At 39.6% G+C, this 26517-nt stretch overlaps 1 protein-coding gene across 1 annotated transcript in view; it reads left to right on the top strand.

The window, feature by feature from the left end:
- SEPTIN7 (septin 7) overlaps positions 1 to 26517 on the top strand; it is a 106827-nt gene that overhangs the window by 26842 nt on the left and 53468 nt on the right. The gene's annotated exons all lie outside the window — the stretch shown is intronic.

Below are 26517 nucleotides of genomic sequence, written 5' to 3'. Positions count from 1 at the left end.
TCATTCTGAAAGTCCCAAGGACAATTCACGTAGTATGATATTCTCTAGATTGAAAGAAATACAGCTTGAAACAAAATGCTAACCACGGAGTATAAAACGTTGCCATCTAACACAATTTAGCAAATGCAGAACTCAGTCTAGAAACACAACTTGTGCCCTGCCACAATGATTTGTGGGGTGTCCAGACCAGCACATACAAATGTTAGCTAACTTAAAGTAACTGACAATCAACTAAAGTAAACCTACCGTAGACAGAGATGCTTACTATAGTCTGTCTCATCTCTATTCTCCTCCTGCCTCTTGCAGATGGATAGAATACAAATGGAAAACTATTGTCACATGGCAGTCTCAAAATAATAAATGCAAAATGCTCAAGGAAACACTATGATAAAGGGACTCACGTCTTGGGAATGTCCAAGACTGTTAAACTTCTGGACTGAAACAGAATTATTTCAAGGATATGTTCTTTCTCTTTCCTCCCTCCCCAGGGTAGAGAAATGTTCTAATTAGCTGAAGTTGAACAAAAATCAGTGTTCTAGCAGCCAGTTGATGGATTTCATCAATACATTTGACAAGAATTAAAAATTGAATTTACTACTTACCATGCACATTACATCCATTATTAAATTTTCCTTCATTATTAGATTAACTGATTCATTTGATTAAAGATGGACCAAGTGGGGTGAACTGGTTGAAAATAAATCATTAATATAGTTCATTAGGCTATGCTTCTGTAATGCGTAACTTTTATGTAGTTGAATTTAATTTCTCTTTTTACTGCTCACTGTATGTATTCACAATGTCAACAGTTGTGTATCTTTAATGAAGTTAAAAATAGCTGTGCATATGGTGAACCCACAAAAGCAAAGAAATTTGGAGTTGAGGCTAAAATCTGGTCTGATAATCCAGTCTTAAATTGTCACAGTTCTTCCTACTTAGTACAGGGATCTGTGTATGTGATCCTGTGTACCATATGTGCTATTGCATTGTCGTGTGAATTAAGGATGGTGTCTGGTAAGGTTTTTATCCTCAACTCTGTCATCTGACATAAGCCCTCAGAAGCAATTAAATTCAAATGTTAAGATAATTGAGGAGAGTTGGCTCAAGAGGGCATTTTGCAACTGTTGATAAGCATACTTTAAAAAACACAGGATTCTTAAGGCTTAAATTGTAACTTACTAGAAAACTAATTTTAGAAGTACATGTAATAGAAAGTTGTAAAGTGTCTGCATAATCATAGTTGTTTAGAGTAATTATAATGCATCTTATACCACTGTAAATTAGAGAAGATGAAAAAGTCTAAAACACAGAAACTGTGTAACTAATTTGCTTCTAACAGTAAGCCAACTCTGCCACAACGGCTTTGCATATACTGGCTAGACAAAGTGTTGATGCATCTTTTTAAAGATCTGTATTTATATGGCTTTTTGCTAGAAAGATACTTAAGTTATCTGCGGAGTTTGTTAGAAGTAAGATACTCTTAGAGCCTGTTTAAAATGTTATTGCAACTACTCTTGAAAGCATATGTGCTTATCAGTGTGTTTTGAGATGGGGTAGATGTGATTATCCTGCATACTGTATCTGGGGGGAAAAATGAAATCCTATTTTTTAGCTATATCCACTTAACCGATTAATAGCTAAAGTAACATTGAAGAGAGGGAGGAATGCTAGAAAAACAGCAGCACTCCTGATGCTCATCTTGTAGCGTCAATGCATCTTTGCATATTGGTGCCAGTCTGCAGAGGTGTGACATTTCCATACGCATTATTACTACTTTAACAGAAAGTACAGGGTGTGTCAGATGTGCCTAAGAACTCTAGCAAAAAATTTGGAATTAATAGTATGTTTCCTGTACAGTGTTTTTATACCAGTTCAAGAGCCTTTATTTTGAACTTTCATATGTTGGATACAGGAATCAAAAGGAAAATCCAAGTAGAGAGGTAGGTAGGGCAAATGAGTGAGACATCTAGCGGAATTGAAGAAATAGAAACCTAGAAAAAGAGAATGCTATGGAAAGGGAAGTGGCATTAAAAGTAGAAAATATAAATAAGGAAAGTCCAGAAATCCAGGGGAGGACCAACTTTAAGGTTATAAAACAGTAATATGAACTTGTGAATAGCTGAACTAATTTGGGCAGTGTGCTCCTAGGCAGCTTCCATTGTGTATCCCTGTGCTCCAGAGATGTTGTACCACCGTTAGTGGCTTTTCTGGATAACTCAACAAGCAGTAAACTTTGATTTACATCTATTTTAATCATGTTTTGCATTCAGATGGTCTAATTATTTTCCTAAACAAAGGTTGATTTTCACTGGTTGGTAACCATTAACGCATGATGATTTGCAACCAAATATAGCCTTTGCACTAAATCTGATGCTTTTTTGCTAACTAGGAGAATACATTTATGCACATTTAAGCAATTATTTAACTTAGATTTATTCAGTTTTTTACTTTGTTAGTGATAGTGAATGATGCATTTCTTAAATTACTGATTTTTTTATTTGTGTAAAGTTATAATTGGGTGGATAGTCAGACAGTTAAAACAATCACAAAAATGCTTTTGTTATTAAATAACTGGCAATTTTTTTGGACACAAATATGTTTATCAATATTTTACATTTAAATCTTATTTTAAATTATGGAAACATCTGTAATTAAGGCTACAATTTAGTCATGGGTATTTTTAGTAAAAGTCACAGACAGGTCACGGGCAATAACCATAAAGTCTCAGCCAGTGACCTGTCCATGACTTTTATTAAAAATACCCCTAACTAAATCTTACCGGGGGGGTGGAGGGGGAGGAACGGTGCTCCAGTGGACACTGCAACTCGTGTGTGTGTGTGTCCGTCCCTAGGTCCTGCCACCACTGCTGCTCCCGGGGGGAGAGGGGGAGAGTCTGGGGCCCCGCCACCATTCCTGGACCACTGCTCTGGGGCAGTGCCCGGGACCAGTTGCTTGGGGCCACCCTAGCTGCTGGGGCGGCCCTGGGGTTAGCCGCTGTAGCTACGGAAGTCACAGAGGTCCTGGAAAGTCATGGAATTCGTGACCTCCGTGAAAGATTCGCAGCCTTATCTGTAATAGTGAATGGATTATTTCTGGCCACAGTGGTCCTCAAGATTTTAGAACTAGTAGATCTCATCCTCTCACACCTAGCTTTTATTCATAGATTTTCTGCTTGTTCAGCTCCCCATTGGCTTCTTAACTTTGAATGAATTAGTCATTAAACTAATAGTTGAATAAACTGAAATGAAGAAAATATTCTCTCTCTATATGCAGAAGGAGGCTACTGCTATCAAAATCAGGTTCAGCACTTCAACAAATTCTGGTTCCAGGTGCTTAGCCAGTGACATCCACCAGTTCAGTGGTTTGACTTTAAAACATTGGCAACAAACATACACTGTTAAATATTTTATTCTTTAATTTAAAAGTGTCTAAAAGATGAGAGTAAGTTTAGGGCTTAACATAGATTGTCATACTTTCAATTTTAATTTTAAATAGACTTAATTTTTAAAAATTAAACCTATTTTAAATTTAAATAAACTGATTTAAAATAACTGATTTTTTTTAAAAAAAAAAATCAGATTTATCCACCCTGTCTTGACCAGTGCTTGCCTAAAACTTCGTACAGTGTAAATAAACTGGTACTAAATAATGGGTTGAAATTGGATCTTTTTTTCCCGTAAGTACATTGTAAAGGAAAGTAATGAACATGTTCACATGAATGGTACTAACTTGGGCACTCTAACCTTTTGTACTGTTCACATAGTAGCTGTGTTCAACCAAATTGATACTTTTTCTAGTACAGACCACATTTTATGTTGGCTATTTCATGGACCCCTGTTTTCCTCATAATATAACATCTGTTTTGTAATTACATCAGCATTTCTGTGGAAGAGTAGTAAAATTATAATAGGTTTTTTAAATGATTTGGTAGCTGTAAATAAGAAGCTGTCATTACATGACCAAACAGCTCTCCATGGGTCCTTAGTAACTCTGCCATAGATCAGTTTGAAAATCTCCAGGCTAGCTCATTTAATTCTGTTTTCTTGAAGCTTACTTGACACATACTTTGTATTACATTTACACCATTTCTTTATTGCTCATGGACACGCAAGATTTTTGTCCGGTGTACCTATTTATTGCAAGAGGAAAAAATACTGTTTGCTGTAGTCTGGTACTTGTTTGAATCCTGAACTTGTGCCAAAAAAGCACAACTAGACTGAGGTACCAGCAAAAGGGTATTTTGATTTTTGTAATCTAAATATCTCATGAATTACCTGGACTAGAAATAATTTACACCATATGAAAACTGGGACTTCATTAGCTGTTTGAGATGTTGGACTTTAGTAATTTCATTATTATGTAGCTTTCTCTTGACTATGTGGAATTTCTGACATGTCAATTTTCCTCTCAAGAAATTCTAGAGGTATAAGCTTGGAATCAAAACTTTCAAATAGCACAAGACATGTTCCAACTCTAATTGTTTGTAAAGAATGCTTAAATATTCCTGAACCAACAAGCTGGAAAATATCAATGTGTTTAAGGGTTTTTGGGGGCTTGGGGTTTTTTTTCTTTGACAACTAGTCTCAAGGGTTTCAAGTAAATCAGAAACCTAGCCAGGTACATGGGTGGATTGAATTAAAACCGTGATTTTAATCATGTTTTAAATGAGCAAGCAGAAAACCTTGGTTTAAATGGTCTACTTTAATTTTCTTTTGCATTTGTACTTTTTAGTTATTTCCCTAAAGCAGTGGTTCTCAACCAGGGGTCCCGGGCCTCCCGTGGGGGCTGCGAGCAGGTTTCAGGGGGTCCGCCAAGCATGGCTGGCATTAGACTTGCTAGGGTCCAGGGCAGAAAGCAGAAGTCCCACCACACGGGACTGCAGCCTGGGGCCCCAAACCCCTCCACCCAGGGCCTGAGCAACTTAGCTTTGCAGTGCCCCCTATGGTGTGAGGGGTCCTGGGCAATTGCCCTGCTTGCTACCCCCTAACACTGGCCCTGGTTTTTATATGCAGAAAAACAGTTGTTGTGGCACAGCTGGGCTGTGGAGTTTTTATAGCATGTCGGGGGGGGCCTCAGAAAGAAAAAGGTTGAGAACCCCTGCCCTAAAGAGAGGTTGATACTCATTGGTTGATATAAGTTGGTACTGCTTGTTGATAACCAGGAAGATACATTATCACTACACATTTATTTAAGCAATTGTAGCCTATCATACACTGGTCAGATTCTTAATTTTTACGTTTAGAAAATGATGAATGATGCTTTCCTTCAGTAAATTAATTTTTTACCCATGATTGTGTGAAACAGCATTTGGATGAAAATTGGAGTTCAATTAATGCACAAACAACAAATAAAAAATTAAATAAAGCTACCTTAAATGTGCTAGATACTTTTTTTCTTGTGTAAGTAGCAATATGTTTTGCATTTAAAAATAATTGAAGTATTATCTGTAGTTAGTGAATTGAACTGATTGTTTCTGGTCACTATAATCTTCAAGATTTTACAAGTAGATCTCATCTTTGCACCTCATATTTATTGATAGATAGAAGCAGGAAAGCTCTTCCTTTTCCAACTCCTAGTTGGTTTCTCAACTTTGAATGAAAATCATTGAACTGAACCAGTTGAGTAAACATATGAAGAAAATATTTTCTTCTGTACCTGCAGAAGAGGCTACTGCTGTCCAAAAGCTGGTTTAACCCTTCAGCAAACTCCTGGTTTCACATGTTTTGTTGGTTAATGACTTCCCACTAGTTCAGTGGTTTGACTTTCTTTAAAACTTTGGCAGCAAACATGTACTGCTTGAATATTATGTAATGTAACTGATTTTAATAAATTATAGTAAACTTAAGTCTTAACATGAATTGTCATACTTTCAAATTTAATTTTAAATAGCTTTATTTTAAAGTAAGATGTATTAACTGATTTAAATAAATCCAGATTTATTTTTTTTAATTATGTTTATCCACCCTGGTCAGGAAAGACATGGACACTGGAGCCACTGAATAGGTTCCTAATAAGAATATGTGCAGCTGGAGCGGCTTGACTGTACATTTGGCAGTAGCGGCTTTGTCTTCCATAGTCTGTAGTTAATTCTTAACCTTCTGGTGATTAGAAATCTGCTGCAACTCCCAAGCCTTTGGTTGGGTCCAGTGGTAGGAAGGAAACTATTGAAGGGACAAGTTAGAGGTATGCTCTAGAAAAGTTTTTTTGGGGGGAGGAAATAGAAGAGAGAAAATAAGGGTGGACATAGATGGAAGAGGGAGCATGGGGAGAGGAAACTCTCAGTTGAAAACTCTGGGAGAAAAATAATGATCTTACTGGGGAAAGGAGTGAAGACAGGAAGAGAAAGTTACAAAGGCAAAGGATAAAGTATCTTGGTCAAATACATCACAAATATTTTACAGATATTTATAAAATTTACTCAAGACTAATATTGGTTGAACACCACAAAGCAATCAGCAAATATATTACAATAATAGCAGAATTTGTCAAATATATTCAACCAGTACTTTTCTGTAATTTGACCAGCCTTATGAAGTAGCATTTTAAAAAAAGTGTTAAATAAAAAGCTGATATGCAATAAATAGTTGCAATTTAAAGAAATGAGGTAGTGCAGCAAGGGGTTTTGGCTTGGGGGTGGGGTAAAAAGGAGGTGTAGCAGCTCTGATAGCACTGGTGTTTTTATTCCTTGCTAGCTGGAGTTAGTCCTTAGGCTAGTAAGAACTGGTTAAATTTTCCAGCCTTGAAATCTTTATAAACTAACTCACTGAACCAAAACAATAGATGCACTAGTGCAGGGGTAGGCAACCTATGGCACGCGAGCTGATTTTCAGTGGCCCTTACACTGCCTGGGTCCTGACCACCGGTCCGGGGGCTCTGCATTTTAATTTAATTTTAAATGAAGCTTCTTAAACATTTTAAAAACCTTATTTACTTTACATACAACAATAGTTTAGTTATATATTAGACTTGTAGAAAGAGACCTTCTAAAAACGATAAAATGTATTACTGGCATGCGTAATCAGAGTGAATAAATGAATAAGTGAAGACTCGGCACACCACTTCTGAAAGGTTGCCGACCCCTGCACTAGTGTCTCAGGCGAGTGCAGAATCATTTCCTTTCCTTCTACCCCTTCCTCAGTCTCTTTCCAAGTTATCCTCTACTGTTAATCTTGTTCTTTTGGAAGGGAATCTACAGAACAAGTTTAGTGAATGTGAAGTTCCTCTTTAGTATTGTGCATAAAATTTCATTAATTTTTTTAGAACTTTGTTTTCCCCTGAATGATTAAATACTTTAACTCGCAGATCTCATTATACTTAAAAACTAGGATATTATAATACATATCCTTAGCTATAGAACTTCAGTTCTGTGAAGGTACCTTAACAGATATGCAGTGAGAAGTTAAGACAGCAGCCTCTGTTTTTTGTGTGTAAAATACCTTTTATTTCCAGAAGAATAAGGCTGTCTGTTGATTTGGTTGGTAGCTATAGGCAACCGGAATTTCTGCAGCTATACTATAAAATTGGGCCACTTCCTACTGTTTCCAGAAAGGAGATTTTTTTTTTAAAAAGAAATTCTGCAGAGCTCTCAACTCAGTAAACTGAAATTACTGTAGAGATGCTCTAATTGGCATGTGATTGTAAAAGTTTGAGCTCTTCGCACTCCCCCAGTCATGAGCTTGAGACCTCCCAGTATCACAGAAAAGGAAAGTTATGAAATTGTAACTCCAACAGAAAGGTGGAAATACTGCACGCAGTGATGCCAACTCTAAATTTAAGTTGGCACACTAGAATTGATGCTGTTTTTCATTCCTTTTTTCCTCTCCTGCAATTTTTAAATTTTCTAGAATATTTTGGGAATAATGCTAGCCTTCTTTCATGCGCAGTATTTATTTATGGCATACCTGCTATATAAAATTAATTTCCCAGTAAACTCACATATTACACTGAACACTTCACTAGTTCTACCCATAATAAAATAAGGTCTGATGTATACTGAAAACTTACATCAGCATAGCTACATCTTTCAGGATGTGAAAAATCCATAAGCCTGAGACACACAGCTATGCTGACCTAACTCCCAGTGTAGACCGTACTAGGTACTGCATCTCTGAGATGGATTAAGTACAGCAATAGGAGAACCTCTCCCATCTCTGTAGTGAGTGTTTACACTGAAAAACTGCAGCAGCACAGCTGGAGAGTTTTAAGTGCAGACTTACCATACGTTTTTACTTTTTTTTATACACCCGTTTACCTTTCTTAAACTGAAACTTCAGGCATATTCCTTCTAATTCAGATGTTTTGTTTGATGGACCTTTAACAGTGGCAATACTTATGATTTCTGCAGCAATGGAAGGGGGGTTTCCATCAATAATAGTAATCCATCTCCCCAAACAGTGATCGCTAGGTTGACAGAAAAATTCTTCCGTTAACATAGCCGCATCTGCCCTGGGAGTTCAGTCAGCTTAACTGTTGTGCTCGGGGGAGAGGAGATGAATTTGTCAACTTAACTTTCAAGTGCATGTACATCTCACGCTGTTTCATACCTAATAAGAGGTATAGGGAGAGCTCTTGTTTCTGTTTCTGGCTGCACCTCTGATATTGCTGTCTTAATAAATATTCTCAGATTGTATTTCATGTTGGCATTGCCACTTAAACTCCCAGGAGCTAGCTGTCTAGTTAATATTGAAGGATACTTGGAAATTTGTCATGTACTTGTAAACATTGTCTAGTAACTTTCTTAAATATTTTCACTAAATGATTTAAGGCAACACGTATGTTAATGTATATATTAAAAGCTTTGTTCCTAATGTATACAATTGCTCATTTCTGAAATTTGGTTATGATTCTTAATTTGTCTTTGGAAAGTGAGGATCTGCTAATGTTAAAAGCCAGAAACATAAACATGAGAGTGGAAAATAGAATAAAAGGCAAAGCAACTTTTTATTTGTAGTTAGCTCCTAAGTATTCTCTCCTTGTTGGGGTATCCTGCCTTGGGGAGGATGGATGTCTTCATCTCTCATAAAACAAATCTGTTAAATCTTGTGCAGGAGAAGTTTTTGTAAATAGAAGTTGTTTCCCTTATGACTTTTATTCAATTGTCTATATCCTGCTTGGTCTTTTGAAAATAGGCAAAATCCTGCATGGTGGATGTTCTGCCTTTATAAACATATTCTTCTTTAGAACTTTTAGATAAATGGTTTTCTCCCTTCTGTGGATTACACCTTTTGGTTATTGAGTGTATGATCTTGAAGGCTTAAGTGCAATTCCTTGTGCCACCCTAACCTTGGTCATAGATTTACTATATAAGTAGATTCTGCCATCCAATTGGTAATTTTGTCAAACATGTTTTCTGAGACTCATATCCTCCAAAGGAGGATTTCATAAGGAATAAGTACAAAATTCAGTTATGCAGAGCCATAATATTCTGATACATTTATAATTCCTCCATGGCATATCTGAGCACAATAATTCTAAAGACTTTTCTCATACTTGCCTTCTGAATAAAAGATGGTCAAACTCTTTCAGTTCATATTAAATTATCATATTACATGGGGAAGACTTATTAAGTTATCCATCCTCTGAAAGAGCAGAACATAATGTTGTCGTCCTCCTCCTCCTTCTCAACTCAATCTAAGCTAAGAACCACTGGAAAGAATACCGTGTATGTTGCTACAGTAATCAGGCAGTTTCTAAACCCATACGTTCCTGGCAGTTAGTTTAAATTTGTGTATTCTCTTATTGTATCCAGTGATCCACATAACCATACAAAAATTTGACCCAGGCCTCTTATGTAAACAAAACTTGGCTTGACATATAAAAACTTTGTGAGCATATGCTTTGACTTCTCCTGGGTAAGTCAGAAACTCTGCTACTTTGCTGGCTAAATTTGATATTTTGAATATTCATAGAAATGAAGTACAAGGTACACTACATCATAAAGAAATGGAATTTTACTTACAATGACTAGGTTGTTACAATAAGCTATTTAAAATAAGTTTTTTCCATTTTCTACACTGAGCTTAAAACTGCCTGTGTGAGTACTGTATGTTTGTATTTATAGAATGTAGCTGTGACTTGTCTAACTGATTCAGCTAGAGAAACTGTCTAACAATTTTGGTTCACCTTTCAGAATAGAATTCCCAGCACATCTTTTTCTCAGAGCTTATCAGGAGGTAAAACAATGTCATAACATGTCTGCTTTTCAGTATTTTACAAATTCCAGCTGTGCTTACTGTGAATAGTATGTGGAATACAATCAGTTTCTTATTGCATTAATATTTTTCTTGATGCTTGTGTTTGAGCATTAAGAATGTTATCAGTTTAACGCTTATGTATTTTTCAATTTAAGTAGAACTTTTTAGCTGATATTATCTGATCTCTGTGGTGGGAGTCCAAGGTTTCAAAGCCTGCCTTCTTCATTGATGTACAGCAACATAATTTTTAGTGGAGAGGAGAGTCTGACGACTGCCCTGGCCTTGGCTCTGGCTAGTGAGAGCAGCTTCAGGCAGTCTGAGGGAAAAGTACTGGCTTGGAAGCCCTACGCTGCTGCTGCTGAAACAAAGATGCTGCAGCAGATCAAAGAGAGCAGAAATACAAAGACAAGCAATAGGAGACATGTACAAGGGAATAGGAGCCCCAAACAGTTAATGTGGGCTGGGGAAAAGATGGACAGAGCAAACTTTGGGGAGTTGGTGGGTGAGGATTGTGCAGAAATCCACTCTCCCTTGGTCAAAAAGGGGCATTAAAGCTTTCTAATGAGATGAGTTTGTTCATGATTTTTGCCTCTTTGTGATCTATTGGAGACTTAAAGGTCTCCCTATTAACATTAAAAATTCAGGTCCTTTCTACTCTAGCTACCTTGAAAGACTCTTCAGATGATTGGAGAACTGTAGGACTATTGCATCAGTGATCATGCAAGTAGACCCCATTAGGGATGAAAAATTATTTTTTTAGCTCTTTAAAATGTGGGCTTTTCTAGTTAATACCCGTTGAACACAAGTAACTGAAACAGGATAAAAGATGTCTCTAAAGATTCAACTCTCCCTCCTGCCCCCTTTCCATTAGGAACTGAGAGCTCAATCTTCCACTTTGTCACATGTAGTTATTATAAAACTGTTAGAAGCCTTTTTATACCTGTTTGTACTTACCGTGGAGCCCATGTTAGCATCCTGTTAGCAAGAACAATATTCTAAACAAGCCAAGGTTCTAGTTCAAGTGTAGATGGGACCTTAGAGATAGTTGTCAACTTTTTTCTTAAATGGGAAATTGTACTGTAAGAGCAAAGTTTTGCTGTTGGTCTTGTTTTGCATATAGGAAGTAGTCTGTAGCTTGTCGCAAGACCATGTTTGTCAATGTTCAACTCCTTGAAAAGTTAAAAAGAATGAGAGTTCTGGTAAACAGACTTCATAATCTTCCATTTGTAGAGTGACTCTAATTCTTAAAATCCCAAAGTGCCTCACCAATGTAATTAACTGCACGCAGTCATTTAGCTATCTGTGGAGTAAAATACCATTTCAATAGTAATGTGCAGCACTACACAGGAAATCAAGATGGTTAGCTACAATAATCTTTTGAAACCAAAGGTGGAATTTTTATCAAGCAGCAGCTCTTTTAGCTCTTAATAAATTGGTAATGCGATTATAGTTTTCGTATGGAAACACTTGCTGCACAATAGTATTTAGGCATGTAGTGTATATAGGTGTTTTGTTTGCTTTTTCCTTATGCGAAACCAGTAGTACTTCTGCTTTTTTTCCTTTATTGTGGGTTGTGGGTTTTTAATCTTCCCTATTTGTTCCTGTTCATGACATGAAAGATGGCCATTGCAGCACAGTGAGTTCTACTGGGAAATATGGAAAATCCATAATCGAATCTGCAACTGTTCCAAATGTTCACTCATTACAGGCCAGTATGGGAACAGAACCCCATGGTATGCAAGACAAATAAATTGGTCCCCACAAGAATAAGCAGTGTATGTGAAATTCATAGTTTTTTAAATCTGACCAGTACAAAATAGATTAGTGACTTGAAGAAAAAGCCAAACGGTGTCCTCGTTTTTACTTGTACAAATTCATTTACTTCAGTATGGTAACATTTGTATGACTGAGGGCAAATTTGGCATGATGTTACCCTACTTTGGTAAAGCTTCTTGCAGCAGCAAAATAGACACCTTCTCTGTAACTAACATTGCTTTGATTTTTTGTGGTTAGCTTTTGGATGTTTTTTCTTAAACAAAAACTCCAAAGTCTCTCTCCCCATGTATTTTCTGGAAATGCAGTCAGCCCTGTATTTTGACTGGGACTATAGAAGGAATGTCCTACAGGAGCTGAACTTCAGCGCTAATGGTAATGGAAAGATTGGGTTTAAAGGGACACTGAATTTAAATCTTAAATTGACTACTCTTCACAATTTCTGATAGCTCACTCTTTTAAATAGTGAGCATTTAGCAAGACTGGTCAATAAGCATGTTAATTACATACTGCTATTTAGGAAAGCTTTTATACATAGAGGCAGGCAATGGTAGTGATAGGGTGTTACACTCTAAAATAAAGGCTGGGGAGGAGATTGTAGCAGTCAGGTGACTGAAGGCAAGAGGAAAGAGCTCCTCTTTCTCTTCCAGTAGTTAAAAGAATTGGGAGTGTAGGTGTGGCTAGGTATGTCTCAAATTTATCACACCTAATAGTCAGCTGTTTGAAACACAGCACTCCCAAGCAAGGTATTAATGTAGCACTGGTAGAAACTGCAACTCTCCCTAGCAGATTAATGTTTGATGAGAAGCCTATCCCCAATATGAGTGTTGCCCCGTGACCTTGCTAGTGGAAGACCCCTCTTCTACTTAATCTGTCTCTGGCTAATAGGTGTCATTCAGCAGGATTTTAAAAAATGACGAATTTATTTTTTTTATATCTGTAAGTCATTCTTACTTAATTACTTGAACCACATATGAAGCAATTTAGATGCAACTTGTTTAGTTTCAAATAGAGGAACCATTTTCTTTTCTTTCTGTCCAGTAGAAATATTTTCTAAGGTAACAGAGAAAATCAAGCTTAGAGAGTAACTAAAGTCAATACTATAGGTGCTTATAAAACTCTCAATTCAGAGTCACATGTAAAAGGTAGCTTACGTTGACTTAAAATGTATGTTTAAAGGAGGCCACATAGCATTAGGATTCAGATTTAAGGCGAGTATATTTTTGGAAGGGTTATTCTAGAGACGTCAAAAGGCTTATTGATGTATTTTATAATGTCAATTTAATGTAGCTGAGAGGAAAACATTTTGCTGAAATCTAAATCTTGCCTAAAACCTTTTTCCACAGTATTCCAATTGATTTTTTTATGGGACCATTTAACTTTAGCATAATTGTATACCAAGATAAGTAGTGCTACTCTGTGTGTGTAACAACCAACTTAGAGCACTGTCAATTGTCCGTTCCTGTTTTCCCTGTTGCATGTCTTAGACCAGGCCTACACTAAAGTTAGGTCGATACAGCTTCGTTGCTGAGGGGGGTGAAAAATCCATACCCCTGAGCAATGTAGTTAAGTCAACCTAACCCTTGGAGTAGACCGTGCTAGGACGCCACACTTCTTTTTTTGAAGGGATGAGTTTTCATGTCTAAGTCTGTGGAGTGTCTAGCACAAGGCCCAGTCCTGATTTGGGCCCTCTAGGCAAGAATGAGAGAAGACGGGGAGCATGCTGAGAAGTTAAAGGAGTGTAAGGACTGATTGGCCAGAGAATGGCATATGCAGGAAAGGATGTTCGATGTAATGCAGAAACAGTAGTGCTTATATCTTAACACCCCAACCTAACTCTGTCCTGCAGCCTCTTGAGACCATAGGATACTGGGAACCCTCTTTCTCTCCCCTAACTGCAAGGGACAGACCATTCCTATGCCATTTCACCCCCAAGACAAGAACGGCTACAATCCCATCTGCATGTTTGTGTGCCCCTCATTTTCACAAACCTGTTCATTCTATACTTTGGGTATTTCTTCACCATCTTAGCTTTTAAGTTTGCACTAGCTTGTCAAATATGTTATTTACAACTGCACATGGTTGAAAAATTTCATTGTTACAGCTCTAACACATTCCTTAAAAAACAAAACAAAAAAAACCTCACCAAGCATGTGCATTATGTTGTATTCATTTAAATTCATTTCTTTTGTTACATTATATTCATTTTCCTTTCCTATATCTTGCTGTTAGTACAAGCAAAATGCTTTCCTAACTCTGGTTTCCTGGCCCATGGTGCCTCTATTAAATGTCCCTATTTCTGGCTGTCAGTGCTCCAGAATCTCTCCACCTCCAGTTCCCACCCAGCGCTGAGGTTCTCTCCTTTGCGTTCTGATGTCTTGCAAAACACAGCAAGTGCCAGTAGCAACAGGAAGATCTCTCAGGCCTTGGCTACACTGGAGCTGTACAGCGCTGCAACCTGCTGCGCTCGGGAGTGAAAACGCCCCCCCTCCGAGCGCAGCGAGTACAGCGCTCTAAAGCGCCAGTGTAATCAGTGCCTGCAGCGCTGCACGCTCACTCGCAGCGCTGTAAGCTATTCCCCTCAGAGAGGTGGAGTACTTACAGCGCTGCGAGAGCGCTCTCGCAGCGCTGGCGGCGCGACTACACTCGCGCTTCACAGCGCTGCCGCGGCAGCACTGGGAAGTCCTGAGTGTAGCCAAGGCCTCAGAAAAGCCTCCAGTCTTGTCAGGAGACAATTTCACTTTTCTTTGTTTTGCAAATATTCCTGCCGCAGTCATTCTACAACTACACAAGGTATAGTTAAACAGCTCCCATCTTCTATCCAAGCATCAAGTAAGGTTTAATATGCTAGGGAAGCAGATGGTAACCTGGGTCTTCCAGAATAACAGCTGGAACCACACTATTGCTGGAACCACACTATTGTCTATGGTTAGTTCTGTGAACAAAAGTTCCGTTTTTTTGTTGCACAAAATGGAATGATCCTGTCACCTTACCAAACCAGCGCACATTAGTTTTAGTGAAACTTATCAACCAGGACTTGCATGACAGTGGAGAAATGCTTGTTTCTTTTGGCTAGCTTAGACCTGCAGGGGATGGTGACAAACAATGGCGCCTATGCAATTTGGGAAAAACAAGTGTTCAAAGAAGTCAGTAAGGCCTGGTCTACACTACGGGGTTAAGTCGAATTTAGCCGCGTTAGGTCGATTAAAAAATGAATACGTCCACACAACCAGCCTAAAGGGCTCTTAAAATCGACTTCTATACTCCTCCCCGGCGAGGGGAGTAGTGCTAAAATTTACTTTGCTGGGTTGAATTTGGGGTAGTGCCGACACAAATCGACGGTATTGGCCTCCGGGAGCTATTCCAGAGTGCTCCATTGTGACCGCTCTGGACAGCACTTTGAACTCCGATGCACTAGCCAGGTACACAGGAAAAGCCCTGGGAACTTTTGAATTTCATTTCCTGTTTGGTCAGCGTGGTGAACTCAGCAGCACAGGTGACCATGCAGTTTCCCCAGAATCGTAGAGCGTAGAATGTTTCTACGTTCCCCGTATCATCTCCGTCCCTGAGGTTATCGCAGATTAGAAGGCGAAAAAAATGCACTCACGATGACGTGTTTTCCGAGCTCATGCAGTCCTCCTGCACTGATAGGGCACAGCTTAATTCAGTGGCAGAGGCCAGGAAAGAATTAAGTGAGCACGAAGAGCGGAGGCAGGATGTGATGCTGAGGCTAATGGGGGAGCAAACGGACATGATGAAGCATCTGTTGGAGCTGCAGGAAAGCCAACAAGAGCACAGACACCCGCTGCATCCACTGTATAACTGCCTACCCTCTGCCCCATGTTCCATATCCTCCTCATCCAGATGCCCAAGAACGAGGGGGGAGAGGGGAGGGGAGGCTCCGGGCACCCAGCCACTCCACTCCAGAGGATGGCCCAAGCAACAGAAGGCTGTCATTCAAACAGTTTGATTTTTAGTGTGGCTACAATAAGCAATGTGGCCTTGTCCTTCCCTCCTCCCCCACCCCACCCAGGCTACCTTGTCCGTTATCTCATTTTTTTTAATTAATAAAGAAAGAATGCATGGTTTCAAAACAAGTTACTTTATTTTGAAGGGGGGAGGGTGGTTGGCTTACAGGGAATTAAAATCAACAAAGGGGGTGGAGAAACACACACAATTGACACACCGAAGCCTGGCCAGTCATTAAACTGGTTTTCAAAGCCTCTCTGATGCAACAGCAGCAGTGATGGTGAGATGAGCAGGCTCCATGCTTGCCGTGGTATGGCGTCTGCACGGGTAACCCAGGAAAAAAGGTGCGAAACGATTGTCTGCCGTTACTTTCACGGAGGGAGGGGCGACTGATGATATGTACCCAAAACCACCCGCGACAATGTTTTTGCCCCATCAGGCATTGGGAGCTTAACCCAGAATTCCAGTGGGCGGTGGAAACTGCGGGAACTGTGGGATCGCTACCCACAGTGCACCGCTCCGTAAGTTGATGCTAGCCACAGCAATGAGGACGCACTCCGCCGACTTAATGCGCTTAGTGTGGACATATGCAATCAACTGCATAAAATAGATTTCTAAAAATCGACTTCTATAAAATCTACCTAATTTCGTAGTGTAGACATACCCTAACTGAGTTTGAGGATCTGGGGTAATAGCCCCAAGAGTTGATCTACCAACACCAAACTAAACAGCTACTGATGGTAGCCATGCAAGGTGGCAAGCTACCAGATGGCAGCATCCACATGCTTCTTTGAGGGGGTGTCTCATGATGGTCCGTGCTGCAGCTCCGGGGTGTGCTCTGCAGCTTTCCAGGAAAGTGGCCTTCCACATCCTGAATTTCTGCAGTTGCTGCTGGTCACCTTGGATTGGCAGCACTCCCTTGAAAATGGTGCTCGCTAAATTGTGTGTGTATGTGTATGTGTATGTGTATGTGTATGTGTATGTGTATGTGTATGTGTATGTGTATGTGTATGTGTATGTGTATGTGTATGTGTATGTGTATGTGTATGTGTATGTGTATATATATATATATATATATATATATATATATATATATATATATATATATATATATATAAATATATAAAATAATAATATGGGATATCATCGAAAGGAATCCATGGGATTTTGACCCCCAAGTCCCAGAATTTTCCAATAGATTCCTGTAGGTATCCCACAATCCACCACAATAAACAACTCATGCATTGAGCCTAGCACCAGGATATTGTATCTTGGGATACTTGCCCAGAATGCTATGCACTTATTTTGAAAGAGTCCAGTGTTGTGTGAAAGGGGGATCTGGATGCACAGGGGCTTTTTGGGGGATTCTGGGTGCAATGGTAATTGGACTCTGCAGGCGGGTCTAGGTGAAGGTTGATAGGGCTCAGCGGGGGGGAGGTCTGGGTGTGGGGGGGGGATAGCGCTCGGCGGGGGGGGTGATCAGTGGGGTGGGGCTCCAGGTGCAGCTGGTTGGGGCTCGGTGGGGGGAATGCGGGTGGCTCATCAGTGTGGTCCAGGTTCAAGGGGAGTGGGGCTTATCGGGGAGGTTCTGAGTGCGGCAGGGGGTGAGGCTCGGTGGGAGGATTTGGGTATGAGGGGGTCTGGATGTATGGGGGTTGGGCAAGTGGGGGGAACAGCTCCCTGCACAGGTATCACTCCCCCTGCAACTGAGAAGTGATAGGTGCAGGAAGCGGGGTGGGGTGGGGTTGGCAGAGCTTCCCGCAGCCAGGGAAGAATTCTGGGGGTTGGTCTGACCCAGCCCTGGCTGCTGTACAGGGGAAGAGGAAGTCCCGTCCGCCCCAGCGTAGCTGGGACTAGCAGCTGAACCTGGTGCAGGGTAGGAGCCACCAACCGAGTCTTTCCCAGTCCCGCTTCCTGCCCTACAGTGATTTATCTCTCTGCCGGCTGCCTTGGGCACCCGAAACATCCTGTTGGGGAGGGTCGTATGATCGCTCTTGTGGCCTCCCTTTGCTTCCCTGTCAGAAAGTCATTGTTCTGCGGGGAAGCAAAGAAATCTGCAGGGGACATAAATTATGTGTGTGCGCAGTGGCGCAGAATTCCTCCAGGAGTAGTATATTCAGCATGCTACTGTTAGTGATAATCTTCTCATCTCATTTGACTCTTCATAGAACAGCTTTTCTAAAAGCACAATGCAGAGTAATACATGAGCCATACATATCGGCAGAATCAATCCTGTATCTTTATCAGTTTTTCACGAATAACCTCAAGGACATAGTATTCATGGAGCACTGTATTGCTTCAGATTTTCACAGAAGTCAGGCAGCAGTAGTGTTTAGTGGATAATACGGACCTTCATCTGTGACTTATAATTTCATTTAATTTACAAATTGTAAATTCAAATACAGCTATCTTGAATCTTTCTGCATTCTTTAGGAATGACTGTACAGGAAAGACTGTGTAAAGTTGTTGTAAATTCTAGTGGTGTTTTTATATTTTTACATCCCTGTAACCAGGAAACCTAGGAAGGGGTGCCCTAGAATTGAGGAAGACTTCATGACCACATCTCTTGTCACTTTTGTTCTGTCTAATTCACTCTGTGCAGGCAATTAAAGTGTCTGCATTCAATACTACCATTCACACAGGGAAAAGGAAGTTTGAACTCTGCTGCTTACTCTTTTTAGGTTCCTAATTCCTTCAGCTCAGGCAGCAGTTGTCCCAAATCAAATGAGCTCTGAAGCCTCTGGGCAGGGCCCGTCCTTCTGTATTTTACCCTTTTTTGTCTTGATTTCCTCTTTTTCCATTTGGCCCATTCCCTTCTCTTTTCCAGCTCCCATAAATAAGCTTTTATTGAATTTATCCTTGTAGCATTACTGCCGGTGAAAAGCTAAGAGTAGGATCGTAGGGACAGTGCTTACTATGGGATTTTTCTATATAGATAATCACTACCCTAGCGTTGTGCATTATCTCATATCCAGTTTAAAACCTAAGATGCTTCATAGGTAAATTTTGGGTTTCTTTTAGTTTTTTCATGCTTACAGGTTAGCATTGACACTTTTTTGTGCACTTGACAAATAGTGTACATGTGCCTTTGAAACAAGGCACTTGAGCAAGAGTAGAGTAAAGTAAAGAGAAATCACCTAAGACTTCAGTTTCCCTTCTTCTTTGGAAGACTGAAGCTTCTGTATGCAAAAGCCTTGTCTGGCTCGCCTCAGCTGTTACATAAAATACTCTATTCCAGCATAAGATTACATCTGCAAAACTTCAGACAGATTGGTTAGTTTGGCAAAGGTATATGTCAAAATAGGTCTGTGGAAGTCCTGTTTCAGTCTTTAATATGGAGAGAGCAATATGTGTTTTTAAAACGCTGTTCTAATGGCTGCTAAAGAGATTTCGCTAACCAACCCTCACCGCTTCATGGATTCTCTGAATTATTTAAATGGTATTTATGGTTACAGTGACTTCCAAGTGTCTAACAGCAGCCTTGCTTTGAATTTGAAGGTAAGTTTTGTGCTCTTGAAGAGGTTGATAGAACTGTTCAGTGTGCACTGAATGTCAGAACCTTGATGTTGGCAATGTGACTGCCCAGAGGCAAAAGCAAAGTTCATCTGCCATAGGCTTCCCTGCTGTTGTGTTGTACCAGAAAGTTGTTCATGGCTCCAGCCAATGTGATTTCTCTGAAACTGTTAATTTAAGAACAAAGATCACTAAATGGAGGTTTAGATTGTTCTTGTTTTTTTATATATTTTTATAGAATGTTAATCTAAAATGCTGCAAGACTTTTTACAAGGCCATGTGTTCTGTAAGGAACTATAGACCTATATTTATGTTAGAAACTCTAAAATGTGGCACTGCGTGATCCTTTGTCGTTTGTAGCCACATTATTTAAGTCCAAATTATCTTACTCAAATATACCAGTACAGTGACATTAACGTATGTATTCATGTATCTTTTAAAATGTATTTGTGAACACGAATGAATCTCGGTGGAGAGGTTCAAGAATAAGTCTTGGAATGGAAAGGGTCTTGCAGTCTTACCCTGACGTCCCCTATAGTGGCTTGGTTTACTTACCATAGCATCATTTACCACCTGTGTGAAGTGGCTTGTTCTATCCTATCTTTCAGTACCTTTTCAGTCTCTTCTGCTTCTCATCCGCTTTGGAACCTACACCAAAAAATTAATATAGCATCTCCTACTGAACTTTTACCTATGCATGCAGCTTCATTCCTGTGCAAAACTATCTGCTGTGTGCTGCAGCTGCGTCAGAGCCATTATTCAGGACATCAGGCATTTCCATACAGCTGCAGGCACTGTGTGCATACATGTACAGTGAGTTGTGTAAGGGTGAAAAGACATGAAATACATTATTTTTTATACTGTCTGACAGTGTGATATAATTATTTTTTCCTGTGGCTTATAAGTGCCAGTTTTATATTGATGGGGACTCTCTCATGTAAAAACATTGTCTAATGGAAAAATCATCCAAAAAAAACCCCCATAGAAAATATAGTGACACCTGCCAAAAACAGAATACATACATCTGATTTTAAATAAGCGTTAGCGGAAAGCATATTCGGTGGATTTATATTGCTCTGTAATAGCACCAAATACACACCATACCGAAACTATTAAATGCACTAAGCAAAATTATCTGCTTTACAGGATTGAGAAAAGAGATTTATGAAAGTGAGCTGCTCCTACCATCCCTATAATTTTAAAGCATTTTACGGGGGGGGGGGAAATCTAACTAAAATTCAAATAGGTCTAAATACAGTTCTCTGCTCAAAATGTAGTGGTGTGCTAGGATAAAATTGCACATATTGTGGAAAATGAGTATAACTTTGCTCTGTAGCATTCATAATCAACTTTTATCTCCAGTGGGTTAGCATTACAAAATGTTGGCCACTGTGAAATAAAAGCTAATAAGTTAAATGTTAAATACTGCAATGAGCAGGAGGAATTTAAATGTTTGTGAACCTGTATTTCATATCATTCTAGATTGGATAGTGTGGTTCAAATTAGTTACTATTTTTAGTGGGACTAATTTATACCCTTTTAAAAAAAAAATCCTAATTTATTTTATATTTTGATTATAGAAGCTTAGACGCCAATGCTTGCAAAAACAAAACAAAACACCCTTTTCATGAGGATGAGTAGCTCCTAGCCAATCTTCTAGTACTATTTGGAACTGGAAAAGCAATTTTAATGTCATTCATATATTAGAATTTTAAGACCAGATTCCCAACTGTGCAGCAGGTAATGGCATATAAAATCAGTGTAGCATATAGTCAATGAATTAAACTGGTTACCTGATAGATCTCAAAACATAACTGTTAGTGGGGAATCATTAAATTAATTTCTAGTGGGATTTGCAGGATTCAGTTCTTTGACCCAACACTATTTAATACTAATGATCTGGTTAAAAAATGTATATTTGCTAATAGTTTGCAGAAGACACGTTGGAGTGGGGTTAATGATACATCACTTAGTGATCTGGTTCACTTTATAAGGTGGATGCAATCAAATGTGTTTTAATATGGTCAATTGCAAGGTCTTGTATCTGAGCATAAAGAATGTAGGCCATGCTTACAGGACAGGGAAACTATAGAAAGCAGTGACTCATATGAAGGGTTTAGGAGTGATGGGGAATAGCCAACTAAACGTATGTTCCCTGAAGATATAGTAGGAGAGATCTGTAATATAGTAGACTAAGGCAAAACAAAAATTCAAAGGTTGGAAGTTGAAGCTGACATTCAAATATGAATTTATATACACACACAACGTAGTCATTGGAACTACTTACCAGTGGATGTGATGTAGTTTCACTTTTTACTACACTTTCATGTTCTTGGATCCTTTGTTTTCTATTTAAAAAAACAAATCAACTTTGGTTCCCTTTCACGGATGGACTTCCCAATGAGCAGTATTGAAGAAGGCAAGAGGTGTTGAGTGGTGAGCAGGAGAATATACATTATGGGTGGGCCAGTTGGTAGCTTGCAGACTAAACATGCTTCTAACTCATGTATTGATTCTCTTTAATTGCTGGGGAAGCAGGGTGGTCTGCTGTACTTTTTCTCATCCCAGAGAGGGACTGATGATGTAATCAGAATCTGCAAATGAAAAGGGTGGTACAAGGGAGTAAGCAGTCAGAAATACAGTTGTCAGTGATTCCAAGCCTGTGACAAAGTTGTCAGATGTTAATGGTCTTATTTTGTCATGTATTCTTGTAATCCCTTCCTGATCCATTCTGCTTTGTGGCCAGGGCTAGCTAACTCTCATTCATGCCTTTCCCTGGCTCCTCTCTCTACCCAAGTCTACCATCTAGTGAAGAACAAAGGTATATAGAAAAACTGGGTGGTGCACAAATGATGTCAACCTACTTATTTTTCTAGCAGCTTCAACTCAAGAAACCTTTTCCTCAGCCCCACTACAGTAATGGAAAGACCAGACCTGCAGGGGCCTAAAGCTTTAGTATCTGAGGAGCGGAAGTTCAGAGAACGTTACCTTATATAGGATGAGCTTGTGGTATCCCATCAGATCCCTTAAAACTTCAGAATCTTATTTCCACATGTTCAATCTCGATGTTGACCTGGCAAGCCAAGGCAAATAGTTTAGCAAAGATTTCTGTGTTTTATGTTCCCATTTAAAAAAAGCTGAGGCATTTAGAACAGCAGTACATTTTGACTAACCTTAAAAATATATATATCATTGACTCTGAAGGGAGCCCAGAATATAACATACCAACATCTTTCTGCAACCCATGCAATCGCTGATATTTGTTAAAGAACAAAGCGTTTTGAGATTCTTCCAGTGACCTGAAGGTGTAACATTCATAGTACCATATATACTCGTTCATTAGCCCGTTCATTTATAAGCCACCCCCCCCCCCCCAAATGTATAGGTAATAGCAAAAACTGTATGACCCTTTCATAAGCTGACCCTATATTTCAGGGGTTGGAAAACGTTGGCTCCCGGCCCGTCAGGGTGTGCCGCTGGCGGGTCGGGGCGTTTTGTTTACCTGGAGCGTCTGCAGGCATGGAGCCCCTCAGCTCCCTGTGGCTGCAGTTCAGCAAACTGCGGCCACAGGGAGCTGAGGGGTTCCATGCCTGCAGATGCTCCAGGTAACAAAACTACAATGTATTAGATATGGGATCGGCAACCTTTGGCCCCCGACCCGCCAGGGAAGCGGCGCGGGCTGAGGGATGTGCTGGCCACCGCTTCCTGCTGCCCCCATTGGCCTGGAGCAGCGAACCACGGCCAGTGGGAGCCACGATCAGCCGAACCTGCAGACGCGGCAGGTAAACAAACCAGCCTGGCCCTCCAGGGTGCTTACCCTGGCGTGCCGCGGGCCAAAGATTGCCAATCCCTGTATTAGATATTCAATTCAATGATTCCATAGAGTTTTAAAATCATCACATTGTGGTATAGACCCATTTATAAGCCGACCCTCTCTCTTTGATGTGTCACTTTTTTACCAAAAATATTCAGCTTATGAACGAGTATATACGGTAGTTGTCATACATCAGAAAATGAGGCAGTGTTCTTGTGTAGAGAGAAGCCAAAAGGTAGAACAGGACTCCTCAACTTTCCTTGTATACATGGTTGTATCTTACACAATGAGCAACATTCTGACTTCAGCTCAAATTTTGATCACAGCTTCAGATTTGGTGATCAGAGCCCACCTGTTCGTTGCAAAATGAGTAAGGAAGAATTTGAGCATCCTTGTACTAAAAACCTTGTAAGCGGAAGGGTACAAGTATGTGTCTATTAGAAAATAATTATTTGCAAGCACAGTAATTACCAGAACAGTGCTGTATGCACAACAAACTTGACCAACCTCCCCCCCCCCCAAAAAAAAACCAAAAAAACCCATCTCATCGCTATCTTCAATGCTTTAGCCTATCATTAAGACTTGCTTTGCCTGCCAGACTTCAACTGTTATGGATAGTTTACAAACTTCACTGCAGTGTTAGCGCTAAGTAGAACTTGAGTGTTGCCCCTAACCCAACTCCCGTCTCCACACACAGATCTATAGCTCAAATTAAGTGGTGCTTTAATAGAACTTGAGCTAGTTGATCCGTCAGGGGCTGTGGGTTAAAGCTCAAGTTACAGCTCCTCAGATGCTGGGTAGCACAACTGTAGGTTCAGTGTGGCTGATCTGTAATTTGTGTGGCTTGTCTACGTGATGGGATAATGTGACCAGTACGGGTTGTGATTTCTAAAGGACATTAATTGGTCTGTATAGATCCTGCTGGTGCACACTAACAGTTCCCTAGTGTGCTCTTAACTCAGTGTTATTTCAAATAGTAGTACTTTAATGCTAGTAAAAAAAAAACTAGTGCACACCAATAGGGTCTATACCAGGGATAATCAATTATTTATTGTCAAGGTCCAGAGTCCTGAGAAAATTAAAAAAAACAAAACAAAAATGATAATTTAAATAAAAAAATGTCAGAGTTCATTCAAAATTGGCAGTCTGGATTTGGCCCACGGTCTGCCTGTTGACTACCCCGGGTCTATACGGATCAACTAATGCACAACATTGCTGCTCTGTGAAGGCAAGCACTCACTCAAGTTAGTTTTAGATAGTGAGCTCTGCAGGGCTGGATTAAGGCATAAAATAACTAAACTACAGCTTAGGGCCTCGCAATATGAGGGGCCTCTAAAAAAGAAAAAACTGACTCCATTTCAAATTTTATCAAAATCGGTTGATAAAAATAAAGGAAATATGGGAAAAAAGATTCTCTCTAAATAGAGACATTTTCGTTCAAATATGACAAATATACACATCTGGCTACACAAATACCCTTACCCTATCTGTACCCTTCACTAATTGTTCATTATTGATAGGCAGGAGACCAGGGCTGAGGGGAAAAAAGATAATTGCAGTTGTAAAATTAGTATTTCTACAAGTAAGTCTGCTATCAGTCTTCTAAGGCAGTGTTTTGTTGGCCAGTTCCTACTGGTAAAATTCTGACCGTGCCTTCGTAACTTATTTAAATAAATAAAATCTCACTGCTGATAACATCGGGGAAAATGTGAGGTTGGAGACAGCAGTGTCATGAAGCAATCCTGCCAAGCTCATACTCGTATGGCACTCGTCCTAGGAGTGATATCATGTATAGCATCCCCGTTGGCCGGTAATAGCCAGAAGGCAGCCATCTTTTGTTTATGGGCCAGCATGCTAAGTCGTATAGTGCCTTCACTCCTGATTTCCTTCGTTTTCTTAAGTGTTAGTGGGTTCTTTCTTTCTTTTGATCTGTACATATGTACAATTGTGTATTTTAGTGTGCATTCCGCTTTCTGCTTCATGCACTATCCAGGCTTCACATGATTGAGTTTGCAAGTGATCAACTTATGGGCTTGGGTCGAGTGGATCTTGATGAGGATAAATTTGTGTTGGCTTCCCTCTATCAGTTTTGGGAACCTTCCCAGGAAATATCGGAGAGTGCTGACGAAAAGAAATAGAGGGTTTTGAGAGAAGGGAAGGAAGATACACATATATATATCAAAATATTCTGAGTACTTGGTGAGCAAGTTATTTCAAACTATGTGTACATATGATTTATAGGCTATTTAAAGCCTATAATAGTCATTATATTTGCTTTAATATAGGCTAGTTTTTCTCATTTTCTCAATGCCTGTCTAGAGATTACCAGTCTTTTTGTCTGGTAAATTCTCTCTCTCTCTCTCTCTTTCGTGCATATAGCTTGTTGTCACTCTGTGTGTCCGAGGTGTTTACTCGAGATAAATTAGTGGTCCTGGGGGAGACAGGATAGAGAAGCAAATGCGAAGAGAGATGTCTGCCTAGAAAATTCTGCAAGAAAAGCTACCTGCCCTGAGCATTCTGTGCATCGAAATGACACACTCCGTAGCTTATCATTTGAGGATCTGATCAGTGACTTTGCTTTCCAAAAATCACAAAAGAAAATGTTTTAAATTTCAGTGTTAAAATTAATGTGATGTGCAAACAGACATACTGCAGGTTGTACTGCTTCCTTAAGTAAGCTGATCTGTGTAACTGTAACTGCTTTTGTGTTGTAGATCTAAAGTTTTCATATCTACTAATTAAGAAATCATAGATGAAAATGTTAATTTGAAACTATTTTATAATGCAAACAGGCATATTGCAAGACGTGTTTTAGATTATTATTCTAGTCAATTACAACTTTGCCTTTGTATATATGCAAATGTAAATCTTTCGTGTTCATATATTCAATGTCCTTTTTTGTGAAAATAATAAATTATTTTTTTTATGGTATGGGGCCTCTTACACTTGACATAGCTTAAGGCCTCAGAATGTCGTCATCTGGCCCTGGAGCTCTGGCTACTCCACTCACCCTAGCCTAACTTGCTGTGGAGACAAGCCCTTCGCTGCAGTTCATAATAGTAATAAGCAATAACGTGAGCTTTTGTTTTGACAATTTTCATATTCATTTACTTGCAGAATTACTTCTAGGATTTTTTGCCAAGAATCTTTTACTCTGAAATGTTTCTAGGATGGCTTTGTAAATCAACCAGCAGTTACTGAAAAGAGAGCAGTGCAGCTGGTTACTCCTCCCTTAGAGAAATTGTCATCAGTGGT

Source organism: Emys orbicularis, chromosome 2 (assembly GCF_028017835.1).
Source record: "Emys orbicularis isolate rEmyOrb1 chromosome 2, rEmyOrb1.hap1, whole genome shotgun sequence".
Classification (NCBI taxonomy): domain Eukaryota; kingdom Metazoa; phylum Chordata; order Testudines; family Emydidae; genus Emys; species Emys orbicularis.
The sequence above is the reverse complement of the archived record's forward strand: the minus strand, read 5'-3'. Positions and strand labels throughout refer to the sequence as shown.